This window comes from Mercurialis annua, linkage group LG7 (genome assembly GCF_937616625.2).
Source record: "Mercurialis annua linkage group LG7, ddMerAnnu1.2, whole genome shotgun sequence".
Lineage (NCBI taxonomy): Eukaryota > Viridiplantae > Streptophyta > Magnoliopsida > Malpighiales > Euphorbiaceae > Mercurialis > Mercurialis annua.
In genome coordinates, this window is record NC_065576.1 from 32,029,349 (window position 1) to 32,052,237 (window position 22,889).

The 22,889-nt window shown below is 33.0% G+C and overlaps 2 long non-coding RNA genes across 2 annotated transcripts; both read right to left on the minus strand.

Annotated features, from left to right (window-relative positions):
- Positions 1-3,492: 3,492 nt before the first annotated feature.
- Positions 3,493-16,180, minus strand: LOC130015743 (uncharacterized). Its single transcript, XR_008791116.1, has 3 exons — positions 16,059-16,180; positions 5,642-5,719; positions 3,493-4,169 (listed from the first exon to the last, which is right to left on the minus strand). It is a non-coding gene; the product is annotated as an uncharacterized LOC130015743 (long non-coding RNA).
- A 4,953-nt stretch (positions 16,181-21,133) lies between these two features.
- On the minus strand, positions 21,134-21,812 carry LOC126655833 (uncharacterized). Its single transcript, XR_007633105.1, has 2 exons — positions 21,738-21,812; positions 21,134-21,330 (listed from the first exon to the last, which is right to left on the minus strand). It is a non-coding gene; the product is annotated as an uncharacterized LOC126655833 (long non-coding RNA).
- Positions 21,813-22,889: the final 1,077 nt, after the last annotated feature.

The following is a 22,889-nucleotide window of genomic DNA, read 5'->3' on the forward strand; positions in this document are numbered from 1 at the left end:
AATTTTTTATAAATAACTTTGAAAATATTTGATTATTATAATAAAACAATTGTGAATCTACATGAAATCTACAGTTTCCCACCTCTGTACCATAAACTTTTGGCTCCTAAATAGTTGCTTCATGTATAATGCATATATTGGTATTTCAAATGCTACTATTATTTATTTCATTATACTACGTAGAATTAAAGTGTTTATTAGATTTGTACTTGCACTTTTCTAACCCAAATATAAATTAGCACGGTTAGTTTTTATTTTAATATTGCAATTGTACATATATAGCAAACAGTTCTAACCCAAATATAACTCTATTTAGCAAACAATTATAATCCAAACATAATATTTATATCCTTAATGAACCCTATTATCGTAATTTTGCCTGTCCCCCCCCAACATATAAGATAGTTATAGATAGATAGATAAAATATTTAATTTTCATAAAATTACATAAATAATTATTAGATATATTATTATTTTTTATCTCTGGTTGGATCCTTATTTTAGTTTTAACTCTTTACCATCTGTTTTTACCGGTCAGTGGCCGGGTTGATTTTGACAACATTGGTTTATTTCATTCAAAATTATGGTTATTGTTCGTTAGCTGCAGAACTGAATGCGTTAAAGTTATAAGGAGAGGATGACAGTAGTTGGAATAGAATTGAATCTGTTTGATTTGAACACATTTGTCCACGCGGTAACTTTATTGGGACAGCCTCCTAATTTGCATGCTAAGTTGATTATGATTAGGCAACAATTAATTGACGCGGTGCTGAACAAATGCACTGAAAGCAACACTTCACTATCAAATTTAGTATACTAGCAATTGCCTGTTTTTATTATTTCCTCCAATATTAAACATATGAATATCCAATTTATTTAGTGATACTGAAATAAGTTCTAGCAGTCCAAAAAAAATCAATTGAAAATGAAGACAATGACAAAGCTTTTCAAAATTTGCTAGATTATCGAAGTCAGGTTTAAATGAAATTTTCAATTTTTTATAATAAAATAATAATATATTTCTCACTCTTTGTTTTTTCAGGTGACTATAATTTGCACAATAATATACATACATATATAAGATATTTTGTTTATAATGTCAAGATATGACTTGAACTCTTGACTTTTAAAACGTACGTACGAGGGGTGCCATATCCATTAAAACATCCTAATGTACCGGTTTTGTTTACCTTTATATAATTGAGACAGTAAACGTAGTTAAATATTCTCAATTTAAAACCAAATTTAAGATAAATATTTTGAAGCCGAACTAATGGCCAAACTAATAGCCCCAGTTTACGGTTCAATGACTTCAATTATCAAGTTAACCAATTAAATTAAACAATCAATATAATTTAGATAATTTGTTTTTTCATAGTAAATTCATATATAAAACATAAATGCATATGTAAAATCTAATTTGCAAGTAAATCAAAACATGTAGTAGACTTATGATAAATTTATTTACTTTTTTGCACGTATAATCTAATAGTTCTTTTTTAGCATTAGTTTAATAGGATCAAACCACAACCTAAGATGATAAAATTAAGAACAACAATATAAATAAGAAATCTCAAATTATTTGATTTCTTCCCATAGATTTGGAAGAAAGCAGTCCAAATAGTTCACAAATTGTTGACCCTCTATTTTAAAGGGCCTCAACTATTCAGACCAACAAATCTAAGCCGCGAAATTAAAGGCGAAATCATAGAAAAACAAAATACTAACTTTCTTCGTTTCCCCTTAGCACAATTACAACTGAAGGACCGGGTTTAAGTAAGAACTTTCCGTGAAGGAAAATTGGTAAGGATTTGAGTATATTTAAGTAAATAAGAAGGCATTTTGATGATCTGAATCTCATGTATTATAAATAATTAAAATGAACCTCGTATGCACATCATATATATTAAATGAATACTCTATTATCTATTATTTCTAATCTAAAACAATCATATTAATGATGAACATCATTTTTTCTAGTGACACGAATATAACAAAAAAGAGCAGCAAAAACAAGAGTAAGCAGACCACCGATGATAACACCCCCACCCGCCACCGACGTCGCAGAACGATGTTTTCCGGCCCGTCTCACCGTCATTTCTGGAGCTGGTGCACCTTCAAATTCACTAGCCATTGCTTGTACTATTAAGATTGCAGCAGCAAGTATGAAATACACATAACCAAGCTTACACATTTTCACATAAACTAAGAAAAAAAAGAGAATTTAATGTATAGTACCAACAATTGGGTGTAGTGTTTAAATATTTATAATAGAAACTAAGGTGGTGAATGGCTGTGAAATAGTCATGGAGGGGTTGGTTTGTTTGTTTGTTGAAGAGACCCCGCGTTTTATTAATTAGCTGCTTTACATATCAACAGGGCTGACGTTTTCTTTTTCTATTTTCAAAAGTTAGATTCGACCAGGTTTGGTTTTGTTTTCTTTCTTTGGAACACACTAATAGTTTGAAGTTTGAACTAAAACTAGGGGAGATCTTAACTGACTATTTATGTAATTATATTTTGTTTATTACTCAGTATTAGTCAAATTTCATACGGGTTTTAGTATATATATAAACAGAAAAATTGTTAATTGATTCTAATTCGCCACAAATAATTATAGAGAGAATTAGCTAATTACCTAAATTAGAAAAATATTAGCATTTGGTAACCCTATAATTTTAACTTGATTTACATACCTCAAGCGTGTCAGCCACTTATTTTTTTACCCTGCCGCTTTATTATTTATACTCCACTTATACCTAACATGTTTTATTCATAGTTTCTTCTTCTTCTTCTTTTTCTTCTTCTCTTCTTCAGCTCATTTAAAGAGAAAAAACAACAACAAATCAACAATTAAATTTAAAATCTTCAATTTATAACAATTCAACAAATTGATTTCTCTAATTCTATTATTACTTTTTAAAATTTATTGTGACTTTCAAATTTAATTTCGATCTACTCGAATTTTTAATTCATAATCAAATAGTTTTAAATTTCACTTCGAATTCAAATCTAACGATCATAACTTTCTCCAAAAACAAAAAAAACTGTAAATTATTAATTTATTTATTCTCATTAAAAATCTATTAAAAACGGTTTCAAACGGTTTCAAATACAGTTTCAATTGCAGTTTCAAACCGTTTACAAAGGTTTCAAACAGTTTAATACAATTTCTAAAAAAACGCTTTCAAACAGTCTAAAAAATAAAAGTTTCAAACAATTTCAAAAAAACAGTTTCAAATCGTTTACAAAGGTTTGGAACAGTATAAATGTCACGACCCAATTTCATGAATCGTGACCGGCGCTAGGGTATGGGTATGGGTATGGTTGTACCAAAACCCGTAGCAAGCCTTACGGAAATCAATTAAACATTTAAACCTGCAGAAACTGATCGGGAGCAACCGAGACTCCAACCTAGGTCTAGCAATTTATATTACGGTTCTAATATAAATAACTTAAATATCTTGAATATTCCACAGCATGCCTTAAATATAATAATAAAATATTCCAGTGTAAATATGCCAATAATAAATAATCGGTCTAATCGACAATCCCAATGCAATAACAAATGCAATATATAAACTAGTTCTACTGCGGTCTAAGAGTTTGAAAACAGAAACTAGTTAAATAACATAAAAACCTCCGAGGAATCAAAAGAATCGGAGTGGACCAACTTTCAAATCACAAACCTGGAAAATTTGGGAAAACAACGGGGTCAGATATACTGAGATGAGTTCGCAATACTATTTACATTTATTAAGTTTAAAACCCTTAAATCAAAATATTTTTATACTAATATAATATATATGATTATGGAAAACAGTATTGAAATGATCTCAGCGTAAGTATGACATAGCATACCGATAAACCCAGAGTGGACGGGAACAAATCCTCGTCATATAAATATACCAGCGTAAGCAAGACTTTAGTCTGTCGTTTCCCAGAGTACTTACCGGTGCACACAGTCTCGATACAAGTCTATCGAGTAGCTCGTTTCAATCCAGATCCATAATCCGTAAAAACAGTTCACAAACATTTATAATATTAAAATACGATGCGGTACTTAATAAAGCAGTAAATAGCACTACAAACTCACTGCTTGCTTATCCACGTGATCTTGGCAAACAGCTAACCCTGCGTAGACTCCGAAGCACGAGAAGTCGACGAGTCTAAAATAATAAATAGGTTAAAATCCGTTGACCCCTAACTCTAATATTACTAGACACCGCGTAGGACTAGCACAATTAAATAACCAGATAAATCACAGAAAAACACAATTCTCAAATAAATTGAATGCCGTAATTAATTCAAGACTATTGAGTTCGCACTTAAATCCAATCCAAAAATATTATTAAAATAATATTTAATTGATAAATAAAATCAATTCCTCAAATAGTGGGTTAGCCGAGTTACCAATAACTACCAAGCTATCTCACATGTCGGGTGACCCAAGTCTAACCCGACCCAAAATATTTTATCAAAAATATAAACCAGAGTTTATAATTCCAAAACTAATTTTGTTAAAATAAATATATTTATATATTCAATTATAAACCAGAGTTTATAATTATAATAACAACTTTGATAAAATAATAGTTGAATTTAAAATGGAACTCAATAACTTATAACTCAAATAACCAATAGTTACAAATAATTTACTTTATTAAAGTAAATTAAAAAAAACTGTTAAAATCTTAAAACGTCCAATTGACACGTCTAGGTAAAAATTCCAAAATTAATAATTACCCGAGTAATTATAAATTAATGAATAAAAATATAATTATCGATCTTCGAATATAATAATCGAAATAAATTAAATAATAAATAAATCTAATATTATTCTTAGATTTAAAATGATGTTGTTAAAGTAATTTAAAAATAATAATATTATCACTTTATTATAAATAATAAATAATAGTATATCAAAATAATTTAAATAACAAAAATGTAATGTTATCAAAATGTCAATTTATAACTCGAAACTAAATCCGTAGACTAAAAATTAAAAATCAAATAAATGAAATTAAAAGTGATTAATTAAAATAAACCTTAAATAACTAATTGAAACAATAACAAATACTTTAGTGCTCTAGATGATCCTTTAGCCAAAATAATTTCAAACAAAAATAAGCCCACTGCGCCAAGCAATACAACACCAACAGTGGCCCACCTTTAACCAATTCAATCTCACAAATCAATTAAAACCCACCCCGCCAACCATTATCATCAACAAATTGAAATTACATAACAAAAACTCATAACACACAGAGTAAAGAAATCAAAAACTATCAAGCTACTGATCCCCAAAACCATACTAAGCAATTAACAGTAACTGTTAATCTAAACTCAGAAAATTTTAAAATCAATACAACCTAAGAGTAATAAATCAAGAACAACACAGAAATCACGCGGGCTTCGTTTCAAGAACAACGAAGAGCAACAAGAGCAACTGAGAAACTCTAGCAATTTATAAACATGATTTAGCCAACCAGAAATCTGTAGGAAGTAGTTTAGGTAAGGAACCCATAAATCATATTAACCAAGGACTCAAATTCGGCAGAAACAAACATCACAACAAAAATAGAGAATAATACTCAAAAACGATGAAACGGCGGCGGCTATAACGGAATTATTTACGTACCGTTTGGCGAGAACGAAGATGAGAATCGGAGAAGCGTGAGTCTTCTTCAACTAGGACGAGACGGATCCAAATATAACACTAAAACGAAAGAGAACGATTCAAAATACGGAAGTTGTAATAACACGGAAATTAAAGAGTTAAAATATAGCCACGTGTCTAATATTTTATTAGACGGGAGTAGGTAAATTAAATTTAAGGATAAATTTAATTTACAAGTGTTCCTAAATTTTTAATATGGCTATAGGATTACAAATTTAAATTTTTAGAATTTAAATTTGATTAGTTATATAGTTAACGGAGAGAATATGGATTTATGAATTGGGTGCAGAATAATTCATAAGTCCCTAGCGAATATTTTTGGTGCTAATATTCGCGAAATAATTTAAAAAGGTTATCGTGAAAATTTGATAAAATTTGGAAGCAGAAATTTTATCAAGCGCAGTCAATGCGGACTTAATAAATTGAAAATGATTTATTAAGAATAAAATATAAGTCGGATGGGAATAAAAATTATATTTTTATTCTCGTTATATTTTATTTGATTTTTGGTAAAATTTTCACGAAATTTGGAAATCGTTTGCGTTTAGGCTATGGACGACTAGTTTAGAAGTTGGTTTAAAGTGCATGATTGAGCTAGTACTAAAGTGTACTTTAGCCAATCATATATATATGTAACATTAGGTTAGAAATAAGGCTCAGAAGCCTTATATCTTTTCCTTTCAAAAGGAAAAAAAGAGCAGAAGCTCTGTAACTTCGGCGACGAACTAGGGTTTCGGCCTATCGATCCGTTTCTCGATTCTAACTCAATTTCTTCAACGATTACTCACGTAATCGAGGTATTATATATGTATTAAACGTTTATTTCGAATATAAACTCGTTTATAAATGGTTACCGTATCGAATTATCGTTTTAAACGTTCGTATTAATTTTGGATTGTGTATACGTGATTGTGGACGTTAGAATAGCGTTTTTGAACGTTTTAAGCAGGACGGGAGGTCCCGGAATTTAAATTCCGGCTGTGCGGGCGCACAGCTGCCCGACGACAGTCGGGGGCTCGTTTCTTTCGGGCTTTTCGGGGGACTTTCCGGGGGCGATTCCGACGTGCTTTCGCCTAATAACCCGAGGTGTTTTCCAACCGAACCTAAAACATTTTTAATAAATGTTTTTAAACTAAAGTTAGATATTTTAAAATGATAACTTGTGTTAGAAGAAAGTGAAAAGGTTTTATAACCTAAACCTAAAGACTTTTAAAAGGAGATTTTAAAAGTAAAGTTAAACGTTTATAATGGACTTTAAAAGAGTTAAAGTCAACGTTTAAACGGTTTTAAAGATTTAGCAATCAGTTTTGCTAAATACTTAGTATATGACCGGGAATTGTTTTGACAATTAGGTCTATACTATAAATGGTTTTCTTTAGGTATTGCGATACCTAAAATAACTTCTAGAGTGAAGTTAGAACGTTTTCTCAAAACGAGAATTTATAATATGGTTTTAAAAGAAAACAGACCATAAGTGCTATATGTTTAAATGATTATATGTTTGACCTAGATCTGGGTTTAAGGACCTAGAAGTTTTATAGGAAACATATATTGATGTGTTTTATCCTGTTTGCTTTGTGTGTTTAGTCCGACCAGCTAGCGAGCAGTCTGACCACAACCACATGATTAAGTTCCAGACCTAGCGGTGTTTGTGAGTTCATTTGTTTACTTTTGAATATTAGTATTCAATTGTTTTTAACTCCATAAATCGCACTAAGTATGAAACTTAGCCAAGGAAGATCCACTGAAACGAGCTATCTATTGGGCAACAATAGGACTGTGTGATCACCGGTGTTAATGAACTAGATGAGAGGTAAATATTATAAGAATACATATTGAGATTAGGTTTTAAGCCAGATGCTTGCTAAGCGGCTTAAACCTAATGGGTAGTCCTGAGGTGGCAGTGATTTAAGTTCCGGCCCAGCAACCCTATACAGAGTCAAGATGGCTGTGATACATATGTATACAGCACATCCTGTATTAAACAAGAGTTGTGCATATGCATTATATATATGATAGCATTATAACGTAATCAGGACTAGGGTTTCATTTGGATCGAGGACTGGTAATATTTTTACATACCGATATTTTGCCTATATGCGATTTTGGTATTTAACTGTAAACCTATCTACTCACTCAGAAATATTTATATTTCTGACCCCGTTGTTGTTTATCATTTTCAGGTACCTAGCTACCGGGTCTGGTCGAGCTTCCACCCTTTTCCATCAGGGAAGCTTATCTCGTTGTTATGTAAATAACACTTTAAACTCTTAGATGCTGCAATAGTGTATATAGGTTTGATATGCCTGTGGCCACGTCATGGTTCCTCTGTCTATATACTCTGATAGGAACCTGACTTTGTCTAGCTCTAATAAGTGGCTACTCAATAGGCATATGTTGTTTTATGGTGTCCCCTACGGGTGGGCCAAGCTTCGTGTCTTTGGTCTGCAAAGGCACTGTGTGTAGTTTTAGCTGGCCTTACGTTTGTGTGCCTGCTGTGCATGTTTTTTTTTTTATATGTTTGATATAACGCTTTGAAAAGGAAAGTGTTCGATATATTTTATTAAACATATTGTTCGGGTGCGCGGTTTGAAACAGGGCTGCCTGCGAGGCAAGGCATGTGAGCTAAGTCCCTGTACCACCGCACCGGTTTTCAGAAATGCGCGTGGGTCAGAATAACTAGGGTTATTCAACCAACATTTCTGAAAGCGCGATATCGCCTATATGAATATTTTCAGAATGTGATTTCCATGTTAAACGGAAAAATGTTTTAACGATGTTTTCTGAAAACGGGTCGTACGCGAGGTACGATCTAAATTTATATATATTTATATTTAGGAGGCGAAAAATTTATAGAGGTTTTAGGCTTGCTACGGGTTTCGGAACAACCATTCCCATTCCCTAGCGCCGGTCTCGGCTCGAGTTTCGAGGGGGGAATCGGCTCGTGACAATGGTGGTATCAGAGCAATGTTTTAGGACTTGAATGTCTGAAGAATTGTTGCTGATATTTGTTAAGTAGAGGTACTAGAAGTCATAAGAATTCCTAATGAACTATTGCAGCAACATAGGATTCGAGTCATGTCTTGATCAGTTGTCAGTTATTGAATACAATCAGCTATAGATAGCAACTATACATGTGTGTAGTGTGTATTGATGTTTTGATCAAGAACACATGAGTTGTTCTTGTGTTCGAGACATGTTATAACTGATGGAACATGTGATATGTTCCTAAGTTGGAAACACGTTATAATCATGGAGCGAAATGGTCAGAACAGATGACCAATATTCGAGGAGAATGGTTCTGTTTGAACACAGGACAAAGCGAAGATTTTCTTTGAATTTTTGTTCGAGAAAATAATTAGATTTTCTCTGAATTGTGTTTTATTGTTATATGTTTTGCTTATATGAGTTTAATAGTTGATACCTGTTATAGGAAAATGTGATTTTTCTACAACTATTACATACGGTACTTATGCTGAAAATTCATGTGTTTCAGTATGTCTGGGCCAAGTAGAGCTCATACGCATGTGGGGTCTGATCCACATAATGTACCAGGTTTGCCTGTTATACCTGATACATCTGTTCCCATAGAGGCTGTTGACTCAACATCAGCATGTGACATGGACATATGGGAGGATGTTATTGGAGTAGAGGAATTAGAGAGAATGTTGAATGAAGACATAAACAGTACTGGAAATAGCCATAGCTCTGTGTCTGAATCGACTGCTACGTCAGCTTATCTGGGATTTAAGGTAAAAGAGTTCTTAGCTGAGGTGGACCATCTAAGGAGGGTTCAACAGCAAATAAGACACTCGCCGAATCAGTCGTGGGAATACGTGAGCGAGTGGGAGGTGCAAGAGAACCAAAGTTTGGATAGGCTGAGGGATTATATGGATAAGTATACTAGGGAAGATTTGAATGTGGAGGCATACACTGTTGAGTTTATGCGTTTATGTGAAGAAGTACCTGAGTTAGTTCGTGATGGTGAGGAAGTTGCAAGTAGGTACGTCAAAGGTTTAGGGCCTGAGTTCGAGGAACTCATGGCGGTAAAGTCTGATTCTGTAGCATATCTGGTTGGGCGTGCGAAGCAGATAGAGAGTAAGTTGAGGAGGAACGACATACCCCTCCAGCCGTACTATTACACCAAACCTGAAGAACCTACAGTTACATTTCCTAGGGTAGGAAACTCTGGACCCGCAAGGCACTACAACCCCTACTTTGTTCCGCGAGGGGGGAAGGATAAGGGAAAACTGAAATTCCGCGGAGGGCGAGGTAAAGGCCCGATGATTCGTGAGGCGTTTCCGTCTTCGCGATCATCGTCAGGTAATGTTTAGTTATGTGTTTAATGTTTAAGTTAGTATGTTTATGTGTTTTCAATATCACGTTAGAATTGGAAAACATAAACTACAGATATAAATTATATTCTTAAACAAAAAGAAATGCACATGTAAGTAAACATTAAAGGTAAATAATATATGAGAAATTGATAAGTTATGAATGTTAGAAACGTGCATCCTTAAAAATAGAAATCAATAATTATTGATAAACAACCAAATGATGTGAAGCAATAATAATCCTAATGTGAGGATAAATTATTTGGATTAAGAAACTTGAAATGTTACGGAGAAGTAGTTTGAAAGAAGCTTACAGAGTGAGTATATAGTTTTGTTTTTAAATAATGTATTATTGTGCTCAGATGCATCATGAATGCACATTGCAACAATCACTATAGAAAAAGGAATACTTGAATTCCATATACCTATACAAAAATGATTTTGTTAGGACATACATCATGTATATTGTATATCAAAGAGAAAGTGAATTGTATAGCAACTCTTTGGGGATGAGAGATGTCATCACCCTGAGCCACAATTATACAAAAGTTTTAAAATGTGAATTGTTAGATTCACAGTTTTGAAGAGATAAATTTAAAGAAAATCCAGCTGGTACACACATATATACTTATATATGTGGGTGAATATGTGTATATGCACATATGTTTGAAACGATTGTTTTGAGAAACCATTTGTTTATAAAATAAAATTGTTGTGAAATAAATTGTTGAGAAACAATTTGTTTACAAAACAAACTGTATTTGTTTTAAAATGTAAGCATACTCGAACGAAAACTCTGTAATAAAGTCAAGGTAGGATACAAGATAGCGAAGATAAGATGTGATTTTTATTGTTCATAATAAACAATAAAGATCTGGATTCTAATGTTTCATTCCGAAACATCAGAAATACTAAGGATTGAGAAAAAAATGAGAATTTACATTCTTACTCTGAGATAGACTGAGAGGTAAGTCTAGTGATGGACTTTTATGATAAATAAAAGTTCAAGAGTAGATAATAGAAGATAATTGCGATTAAGATAAGAGAGAGTAGGATATAATTAAACACAACTCGGTTAGTTTGACTTCAAGTAACTGTCGGTGAACAAAGTCATACGCATGTGTTTAATTAAAATAGATTTGAGATTGGTCTTACAGACAGAGCAGATGTCAGTAATGGACATATCTCTTAAATCCAAACGAATGGTTAGATAAACCAAAACTCATAAGTCTGAGAGGAGTAAACCTCAGCACTTAACCAATAAACAACGAAACAACTAAAAGAAAGATGATGAAAAGGAAAATAATTTTTAGAACTAAGTAGTTACACTACTAGTTCTGATCTGAATAAAGGAAGTCGTTGATTATGTTAACGACTGACGGACTTTGTAAAGTCGTGTCAAATGAAGTATTCATTGATAAATAATTATTTAATGAATAAACAATATACTTAAACAGTATAATAAACCTTGGATTAACATAAATGGAAATGTTATCAAGGTGAGAAAGAGATAAAAATAGTGAACTAAAGGAGTAAGTTTCAGATGTTATCTGAAAACTAACAAAGTGTAGTAAAAACCTCAGTAACTAGTGATCGAACCGTTAGATCGGTTTGATATTGGGATTGGATAATCCCAGGTCGGTTATCTAAGTTTTAACCGTTGCGATCGTTGAATGGAGCGTAACAAGGTGCTCGATAATGAAGGTGATGCTGTGAAACTTGCGTGAATTTTGGCAGTGAGCCAAAAGCGCAAGTGATCACGATGATAAGTGTAAACTTTAATTAACTTGGAATTATTAACATAAGCTCCATATATGTATACAAAAAGAATTTGAAAACTGTATTGAGACAGTAATTTCAAAAGATAGAAATTCCGAGGACCGGGCCATATGACTGTGAAGTCGAGGCTGACTGGTAACGGAATATACGTGTAGCGTACATGTATTTTGAGTGTCGGGTCAGAAATGCATAATGCATGGCCGACTAAAAGTGGAAAATATTTAATGAACATTTTGTTTTAATGTAAAATGTTTTAAAAAATGGAGCTAAAGTTGATAGTCAGTTAATTAAACACGATAGTAACAGCTATAGCTCAGTTACGAAAACTGTTAGCTGTGAACAAGGAAATTATGTATATGGAGAAGAAGTTAAGAAGTCTAATTAACATTGGATATCCCGAAAACTAGTAATGGAAATATAGTTTTGCGGTGTATGTAAAGGAAGTTAGAAGGTGTTTCATGGGAGATAGTTAGATTATAGCCACACCCACACCTATGCAACCACATTCCGGTAAGAGAGAAGATTAGTTACCCAATCTGTAACAGGAAGTTACAATAGATTGAGGAGTAAATAAAAGGACATTCTATAAAAGGTATAGAAATGTAAGGAAAGTAAAAGATAAGTAGTTAGTTTGTGAACAGTAATCATAAAACATACTAAAAGTCATCTCAATAATAAGATGAGCCATAAACAAACAACTAAGGTTAAAAGAAAACAAAAGAAAGAAAAATAAGACAAAGGTGGTATACTAAAAGAGGAGTTATTAGAAGCTAGCAATGGTAACATAGTTTTATGGTAACCCTGGAGTAAGTTAAATGGTATTAATTTATATCTACCTGCTTGGATCGCTTAGCAAGAAAGATACTAGAGATTAGTTCTTGGAATGCGTTGCAGGACGCTAAGTTAAGGAGTAAAAGGTATTCTATACGAGTTATAGGATCAAGAAGAGTATACAAAGTGGATAATCTGTTTGTAGAACGGAAGTTCAAACAGATGATAAGAACAACAGCGAGGAAGAGAGATATGATTGAGAATGCCAGTCAAGATGGTGCTATGCTTTCCGAAGCATGAAGTGAGATTAAGTATAAGTGAAGTTTGGATTATAAGTGAAAAGTAAGTATATGTAAATTCGAGGACGAATTTATATAAGGGGGAGAGAATGTAATAACCCGGAAATTAAAGAGTTAAAATATAGCCACGTGTCTAATATTTTATTAGACGGGAGTAGGTAAATTAAATTTAAGGATAAATTTAATTTACAAGTGTTCCTAAATTTTTAATATGGCTATAGGATTACAAATTTAAATTTTTAGAATTTAAATTTGATTAGTTATATAGTTAACGGAGAGAATATGGATTTATGAATTGGGTGCAGAATAATTCATAAGTCTCTAGCGAATATTTTTGGTGCTAATATTCGCGAAATAATTTAAAAAGGTTATCGTGAAAATTTGATAAAATTTGGAAGCAGAAATTTTATCAAGCGCAGTCAATGCGGACTTAATAAATTGAAAATGATTTATTAAGAATAAAATATAAGTCGGATGGGAATAAAAATTATATTTTTATTCTCGTTATATTTTATTTGATTTTTGGTAAAATTTTCACGAAATTTGGAAATCGTTTGCGTTTAGGCTATGGACGACTAGTTTAGAAGTTGGTTTAAAGTGCATGATTGAGCTAGTACTAAAGTGTACTTTAGCCAATCATATATATATATGTAACATTAGGTTAGAAATAAGGCTCAGAAGCCTTATATCTTTTCCTTTCAAAAGGAATAAAAGAGCAGAAGCTCTGTAACTTCGGCGACGAACTAGGGTTTCGGCCTATCGATCCGTTTCTCGATTCTAACTCAATTTCTTCAACGATTACTCATGTAATCGAGGTATTATATCCGTATTAAACGTTTATTTCGATTTATTTCGAATATAAACTCGTTTATAAATGGTTACCGTATCGAATTATCATTTTAAACGTTCGTATTGATTTTGGATTGTGTATACGTGATTGTGGACGTTAGAATAGCATTTTTGAACGTTTAAAGCAAGACGGGAGGTCCCGGAATTTAAATTCCGGGGCTGTGCGGAAGCACAGCCCACTGTGCGACCGCACAGCACAGTGTGCGGGCGCACACTGTGCTGTGCGGGCGCACAGTGTGCGAGTGCACACTATGCCTCGCGGCCGCACAGTGTGCGGGCGCACACTGTGCTGTGCGACCGCACAGCATAGTGTGCGGGCGCACACTAAGCTGTGCGGGCGCACAGCTGCCCGACGACAGTCGGGGGCTCGTTTCTTTCGGGCTTTTCGGGGGACTTTCCGGGGGCGATTCCAACGTGCTTTCGCCTAATAACCCGAGGTGTTTTCCAACCGAACCTAAAACATTTTTAATAAATGTTTTTAAACTAAAGTTAGATATTTTAAAATGATAACTTGTGTTAGAAGAAAGTGAAAAGGTTTTATAACCTAAACCTAAAGACTTTTAAAAGGAGATTTTAAAAGTAAAGTTAAACGTTTATAATGGACTTTAAAAGAGTTAAAGTCAACGTTTAAACGGTTTTAAAGATTTAGCAATCAGTTTTGCTAAATACTTAGTATATGACCGGGAATTGTTTTGACAATTAGGTCTATACTATAAATGGTTTTCTTTAGGTATTGCGATACCTAAAATAACTTCTAGAGTGAAGTTAGAACGTTTTCTCAAAACGAGAATTTATAATATGGTTTTAAAAGAAAACAGACCATAAGTGCTATATGTTTAAATGATTATATGTTTGACCTAGATCTGGGTTTAAGGACCTAGAAGTTTTATAGGAAACATATATTGATGTGTTTTATCCTATTTTCTTTGTGTGTTTAGTCCGACCAGCTAGCGAGCAGTCTGAGCACAACCACAGGATTAAGTTCCAGACCTAGCGGTGTTTGTGAGTTCATTTGTTTACTTTTGAATATTAGTACTCAATTGTTTTTAACTCCATAAATCGCACTAAGTATGAAACTTAGCCAAGGAAGATCCACTGAAACGAGCTATCTATTGGGCAACAATAGGACTGTGTGATCACCGGTGTTAATGAACTAGATGAGAGGTAAATATTATAAGCATACATATTGAGATTAGGTTTTAAGCCAGATGCTTGCTAAGCGGCTTAAACCTAATGGGTAGTCCTGAGGTGGCAGTGATTTAAGTTCCGGCCCAGCAACCCTATACAGAGTCAAGATGGCTGTGATACATATGTATACAGCACATCCTGTATTAAACAAGAGTTGTGCATATGCATTATATATATGATAGCATTATAACGTAATCAGGACTAGGGTTTCATTTGGATCGAGGACTGGTAATATTTTTATATACCGATATTTTGCCTATATGCGATTTTGGTATTTAACTGTAAACCTATCTACTCACTCAGAAATATTTATATTTCTGACCCCGTTGTTGTTTATCATTTTCAGGTACCTAGCTACCGGGTCTGGTCGAGCTTCCACCCTTTTCCATCAGGGAAGCTTATCTCGTTGTTATGTAAATAACACTTTAAACTCTTAGATGTTGCAATAGTGTATATAGGTTTGATATGCCTGTGGCCACGTCATGGTTCCTCTGTCTATATACTCTGATAGGAACCTGACTTTGTCTAGCTCTAATAAGTGGCTACTCAATAGGCATATGTTGTTTTATGGTGTCCCCTACGGGTGGGCCAAGCTTCGTGTCTTTGGTCTGCAAAGGCACTGTGTGTAGTTTTAGCTGGCCTTACGTTTGTGTGCCTGCTGTGCATGTTTTTTTTATATGTTTGATATAACGCTTTGAAAAGGAAAGTGTTCGATATATTTTATTAAACATATTGTTCGGGTGCGCGGTTTGAAACAGGGATGCCTGCGAGGCAAGGCATGTGAGCTAAGTCCCTGTACCACCGCACCGGTTTTCAGAAATGCGCGTGGGTCAGAATAACTAGGGTTATTCAACCAGCATTTCTGAAAGCGCGATATCGCCTATATGAATATTTTCAGAATGTGATTTCCATGTTAAACGGAAAAATGTTTTAACGATGTTTTCTGAAAACGGGTCATACGCGAGGTACGATCTAAATTTATATATATTTATATTTAGGAGGCGAAAAATTTATAGAGGTTTTAGGCTTGCTACGGGTTTCGGAACAACCATTCCCATTCCCTAGCGCCGGTCTCGGCTCGAGTTTCGAGGGGGAAATCGGGTCGTGACAGAAGTGCCGATTATAAACTTAAAACAGAAAACTAAAAACAACCCTTACCGAAGGAACATAAGAGTTGAATAAAAATTTGTTTCAAGATTCTCAGAGATTAAAAGCTAATGATGACAGCTAGGGTTAGGAGGAAATAAAAGAGAGAGAATTAGGTTTAAGAAACGTAATAAGTAGGGTAAGAATTTGCAAGAAAAATAAAGGAAGTTAGGCAACAAGGAGACACATTCATAATTGAAAGAAAATAATGCATGGGCCATCATGACCCATGCCAAGAAGAGAGCAATTGATATTAGGCCATTCAAAATGGGCCTAACCAAAATAATCAAACCAACAATTAATTTAAATCACCAATTAAACCACAAATCCGTAAACGACTCTAATTATTACCAGAAATTAACGGAAAATTATTATTTTTCTTTTAAAAAAAACAAATATACGGGATATTACATTCTCCTCAACTAAAAAAAAAATTCGTCCTCGAATTTACCACAAAACCAAAGTAATATAAAAATAATTATAGCACGCATGAAATCACACGTAACTCCAATTACGGAACAACGCATCCCCAACGGAACGAAAGAAAGCACTAATCATACCATTTATGATTCCCAAAATTGCTCAACGGTCGAGTGACACCTCAACAGAAACAAAATAAAAACTGCTTAATTCCGCCTAAGCAAAAACATCACTGCAATCTCCAAAAGTTTAAACAAAACTCCTACCCAAGGGTAATCTTATCATAAATGATACTGAGAAGAGTTAAAGCGAAGTAAACCATAATAACCGAAAATACGCTGAAAAATTTACGGACATTCTCCCCAACTTATTAAAATACGACTTCGAAGATAAAATTGGATCGAAAACTCGAATGATCACCATACGCCTACACGAAAAATTCTTAGTTCAACAATTTGCTACTTCAATCAACTTCTCAAACACCACGTGTGAACGGATTAGAAATTTATTTACAACCGGAAAATAACCAACACGCTACACGAGGAAAAGTTTCAAAATAACCAGATTAAGTCTCCAAGACTACCAAGCAACACCATAAGTGTAGGAACAATCCCAAAAATAAATCGAAATTTTAATAAGCCAAACTCCAACGCTACAACTAAAACATACCGACACTCTCACTGGAATTAATCTTACATCACTCAACGCCTACGCACTACAAAACTTATAGTGGTCAAAATACCAATTATCTCAAATGAGAAAGCTTATCAGCAATTCAAAATGTCGTCCTGCTTATAATTTCTCTTACAAATAACGGCTTAAAACTATATACCACTAGAATCGTCCTGGTTCAACTAACTAATATCAGTTCAACAATTTCATCAACCCTTCAAACCCAGACGTAAGAAAACACATCAATTCTAAGGAATACATATCTTAAACTTCAGACAACAATATTTCTCATCCTCGACACTTATTTTGAAACACTAAGACCTCGAATTCTATCGAAGATCATTAAGATCAAATCGCAATCAATCGGATTGTTAGTTATGCTCAAAACACAATTTTTTTAGAAAAACGTTTTCCGTAAACACAAATATATAATAACACAATCCATCTTCAATTTGAAATCACTAGCACCACAAATTTAAATTTCATTTTCAACCAAAAATAATTAACCCGTTGAAAAATCCTTTTATTCGTAACCGTATCAACATAATAAAATACTCTCAATTTGAAATCATAACCGAACCTTACTTTCAAATAATTTCATGATTTTATAAAATCGTTCATTTAGAAAAATTAAAAATCCGTTTTTGAATCAAAACTAACAGAGTTTCATCACTTCTCAAAAATTAAGATTTCATAAACAAGAATTCCTTTATTTATAAAAAAAATTTCCATATCGGTATCTCAAAACTTTTCGTATAGAAATCGAATTTGTAAAAACAAAATTTCTTTTAATTTTTTTTTCTTTTCCGGTGTAAATAAATACGCAGAGCATAACCAATTTCCTTAAATCAAAAATCCTCAAATTATATACTCTAAGCTGACACAATTTTTTAATCCGAACTCAAAATTTTTTCCGCACTTACCACAACTAAACCTCGAATAATACCTTATAACCATAGCTCATATTTACCAAACACTGATACTCCAACAATATAGAATAAATCTTGATAATACAATTCCTCTTAAATCACCACCGTCATCACAAAGTATTTGTCTAGTTTCCAACCAATTAAAAAAATTTAAAACCATTTGAAATTTAATAACTTTTTAAACACTATTTTCACAATATGACTCGCGAGTTTATAGCAAAATATTTTTCTTAAAAAGTTCCAGTGATAAAATTTATTTTATATAATTGTGCGCCAGGGTGATGACAGCTCTCATCCCCAAAGAGTTGCATTCAACCCTAATCATCTAATGCCGTGATGAATGTTCTAAATGCATGTATAAATTATTTATTTCTCTTTTAATTAGTGATCATACTCAATGCTCAATGCAGTTTCCTATTCGTGGCATTTCAAATGCATGTTCATGACATGTCTGGGCACAATTATGTGATAAAAACATTTCAATTACTTTAACAAATTAACATTTGAAATCAATTTTTCTTTAAAATATTTTCTAGACATTACACTCTGTGAGACGTGCACCCGTCCATCTTGACATATTTGCCCGTCTCTATTATCCTAGTCCACCAATTTGCATTGTCAAAAACGAAATAACCCAAAATCAACAACGAAACTAAAAATTTACCTAACAACAAGTTCCCCCTCAAATTTTTCCAAAGGCAACAAACAACACGACCGCCTTCACAGCTCCAGTAACAGTTCCGGTGTTTCACCGATCTACCTAAAGAAAACACTAGTGTATTACTACACTGATCTATCTCGATTCACAGATTCTATATCTAATTTTAAAATGCTAACAGCCAAAAATTTCGATACAACAAATCGTCACAAACGAGCCTGACCTAGAAACGCATAACGTTCGAAATTCCACGCACGAGACAAACACTCACGAGAAGAATTATTCCACGGTGCTGAGTAAATTAACTCAAATCGCCTTTTTCTGACAAGGATAGATTTTGAGATCGAATCTGAAAACAAATCTTGAGAATCGCTCCTCAAATTTCTTGATAACAAAATTAATCACTTTGAATTTTAGAGTCCAAATGTTTGATCCGGCTAAACAAATTAGAACTTCTAAACTAATCGCCGAGTCAAAACAAAGGTTCAAATCGCACACTGACGCCAACGTCAAATTTAAGTCAAAGAAAAACTAGCGCGGAATACCCTCACGTGCTGCTCCACACAATGAGGTCAACGAGGACAAAAACAAATATGGCTTAACTTAATCAAATACGAGAGACAAGAATAATAACATAGTAATTTAGGTTAAGAATTTCTCACACATCCGAAAGCACTTAAACATCTTGCAGTAAAACAATTACTCATTAGGTAGGTAAACAATAAAATCCCAAAGGATTGAGCATAGAACATCATCTGTGATCAACTAATGGTAGCAACTCAAACAGTCCAACAATGATTAAATTATCAAATCAATTAAAAACATCCAATCAGATTAAAATAATAAAGATGTTGATCCAAAAATATTTATCAAAACCATTTGAAAGGTAAAATTTACAAAATAGATTCCAAGTTCATGTCGAGCCCCATAGTATTAAAGGAAAACCTCTTTTATAAAACAATAGGTATACTTGTTTCCAAACGCCTCAATTAAAAATCACCGAGTTAGCCAAGTAATTACAATTCCCAAGCTCAACTCCAAATTTGGGTGACCCAAGTCAACCCCCTAATAACCATTTATAAAACGTATACAAAATATTTTAAAATCCGAAAAAAAAAACGCGTTTTAAACAAATTCCAATCCTTTCAAAAATAGGAAGCTCGACGTCTCCCAAATGACAACATCAAAACATCTCCCAAGAGGGAAAACAACTATTCTTTAACAACCTTTTCAGAAACACAAGCTTAGTCAAAAACTAGCAAAACGAGCATAAGACCAACAACACCAAAGTGTTGACAACCAAAATATGGTAAAATTACAAAAGTAATGTTAAATCATCAAAACGGTATCGCATTACCGAAATAATTTTATTTCAAAACAATTATCTTGAAAACACCAAAACTAGACGTAACATTCAAATTTTAAGAATTCGAGAAATTCATTTTATTTCAAAAGAACAACCCTTTTCAATCCTCAATCAGATATAAAATTTTGAAATATACAGATTTCATTTTCTTTGGAAAGATAGTGCAAAATAATATTTTAGGGTGTCGTGTCTAGACTACCCTTTTGACTTTTTGCGTCAAAACACCTGTTGGGCAAAAATAATCTTCCTAAGGTAATTTAAACCCAATACGTAGCCAACAACGTAATTCACAAAACTTGAAAAAAAAATTCTGGGTCAAAAATAATTCAAACCCAAAATAATGTCAAAGCCTGACAAAATAATAATTTTAATTTTTTTTTTTAGAAATCAAATCTCACAGACAGAGCCAGAAATACTCACAAACAATTTAGCGTCAACAACATCATTAAAGGCATAACAGCCAAAATATATCACCCAAGGTGAAAAACAACATTATTAAGATAAGGCAATTAACATCATACCCAAGTATGACATAAAGAATATTATCAACATAAGATTTCCCGAGAAATCAAAAGCAATTAAATCACCTAAGTGAAATAACATCAATATAATAAATAAAAGCATCAAATCAAGGCATAATCAGTGGCTGACTCGACGCAATCCTATCGGCGTAGGCAGAAAGTTTTAAAAATCAAAAGATGACGTTTCAAAGACAAGACATGAACCTAATTCCGCAGTAGATCCTATGACACAACAACGACCTAACAGAGTAAACACATAATAAGCAAATGGCCTTGGTTTGAAATCAAAGCTCTGATACCAACTTTGTCACGACCCAATTTCATGAATCGTGACCGGCGCTAGGGTATGGGTATGGTTGTACCAAAACCCGTAGCAAGCCTTACGGAAATCAATTAAATATTTAAACCTGCAGAAACTGATCGGGAGCAACCGAGACTCCAACCTAGGTCTAGCAATTTATATTACGGTTCTAATATAAATAACTTAAATATCTTGAATATTCCACAGCATGCCTTAAATATAATAATAAAATATTCCAGTGTAAATATGCCAATAATAAATAATCGGTCTAATCGACAATCCCAATGCAATAACAAATGCAATATATAAACTAGTTCTACTGCGGTCTAAGAGTTTGAAAACAGAAACTAGTTAAATAACATAAAAACCTCCGAGGAATCAAAAGAATCGGAGTGGACCAGCTTTCAAATCACAAACCTGGAAAATTTGGGAAAACAACGGGGTCAGATATACTGAGATGAGTTCGCAATACTATTTACATTTATTAAGTTTAAAACCCTTAAATCAAAATATTTTTATACTAATATAATATATATGATTATGGAAAACAGTATTGAAATGATCCCAGCGTAAGTATGACATAGCATACCGATAAACCCAGAGTGGACGGGAACAAATCCTCGTCATATAAATATACCAGCGTAAGCAAGACTTTAGTCTGCCGTTTCCCAGAGTACTTACCGGTGCACACAGTCTCGATACAAGCCTATCGAGTAGCTCGTTTCAATCCAGATCCATAATCCGTAAAAACAGTTCACAAACATTTATAATATTAAAATACAATGCGGTACTTAATAAAGCGGTAAATAGCACTACAAACTCACTGCTTGCTTATCCACGTGATCTTGGCAAACAGCTAACCCTGCGTAGACTCCGAAGCACGAGCAGTCGACGGGTCTAAAATAATAAATTGGTTAAAATCCGTTGACCCCTAACTCTAAGATTACTAGACACCACGTAGGACTAGCACAATTAAATAACCAGATAAATCACAGAGAAACACAATTCTCAAATAAATTGAATGCCGTAATTAATTCAAGACTATTGAGTTCGCACTTAAATCCAATCCGAAAAATATTATTAAAATAATATTTAATTGATAAATAAAATCAATTCCTCAAATAGTGGGTTAGCCGAGTTACCAATAACTACCAAGCTATCTCACATGTCGGATAACCCAAGTCTAACCCGACCCAAAATATTTTATCAAAAATATAAACCAGAGTTTATAGTTCCAAAACTAATTTTGTTAAAATAAATATATTTATATATTCAATTATAAACCTGTTAAACCAAAATAAGCGTTAAATTTCAAAATTAATAATTACCCGAGTAATTATAAATTAATGAATAAAAATATAATTATCGATCTTCGAATATAATAATCGAAATAAATTAAATAATAAATAAATCTAATATTATTCTTAGATTTAAAATGATGTTGTTAAAGTAATTTATAAATAATAATATTATCACTTTATTATAAATAATAAATAATAGTATATCAAAATAATTTAAATAACAAAAATGTAATGTTATCAAAATGTCAATTTATAACTCGAAACTAAATCCGTAGACTAAAAATTAAAAATCAAATAAATGAAATTAAAAGTGATTAATTAAAATAAACCTTAAATAACTAATTGAAACAATAACAAATACTTTAGTGATCTAGATGATCCTTTAGCCAAAATAATTTCAAACCAAAATAAGCCCACTGTGCCAAGCAATACAACACCAACAGTGGCCCACCTTTAACCAATTCAATCTCACAAATCAATTAAAACCCACCCCGCCAACCATTATCATCAACAAATTGAAATTACATAACAAAAACTCATAACACACAGAGTAAAGAAATCGAAAACTATCAAGCCACTGATCCCCAAAACCATACTAAGCAATTAACAGTAACTGCTAATCTAAACTCAGCAAATTTTAAAATCAATACAACCTAAGAGTAATAAATCAAGAAC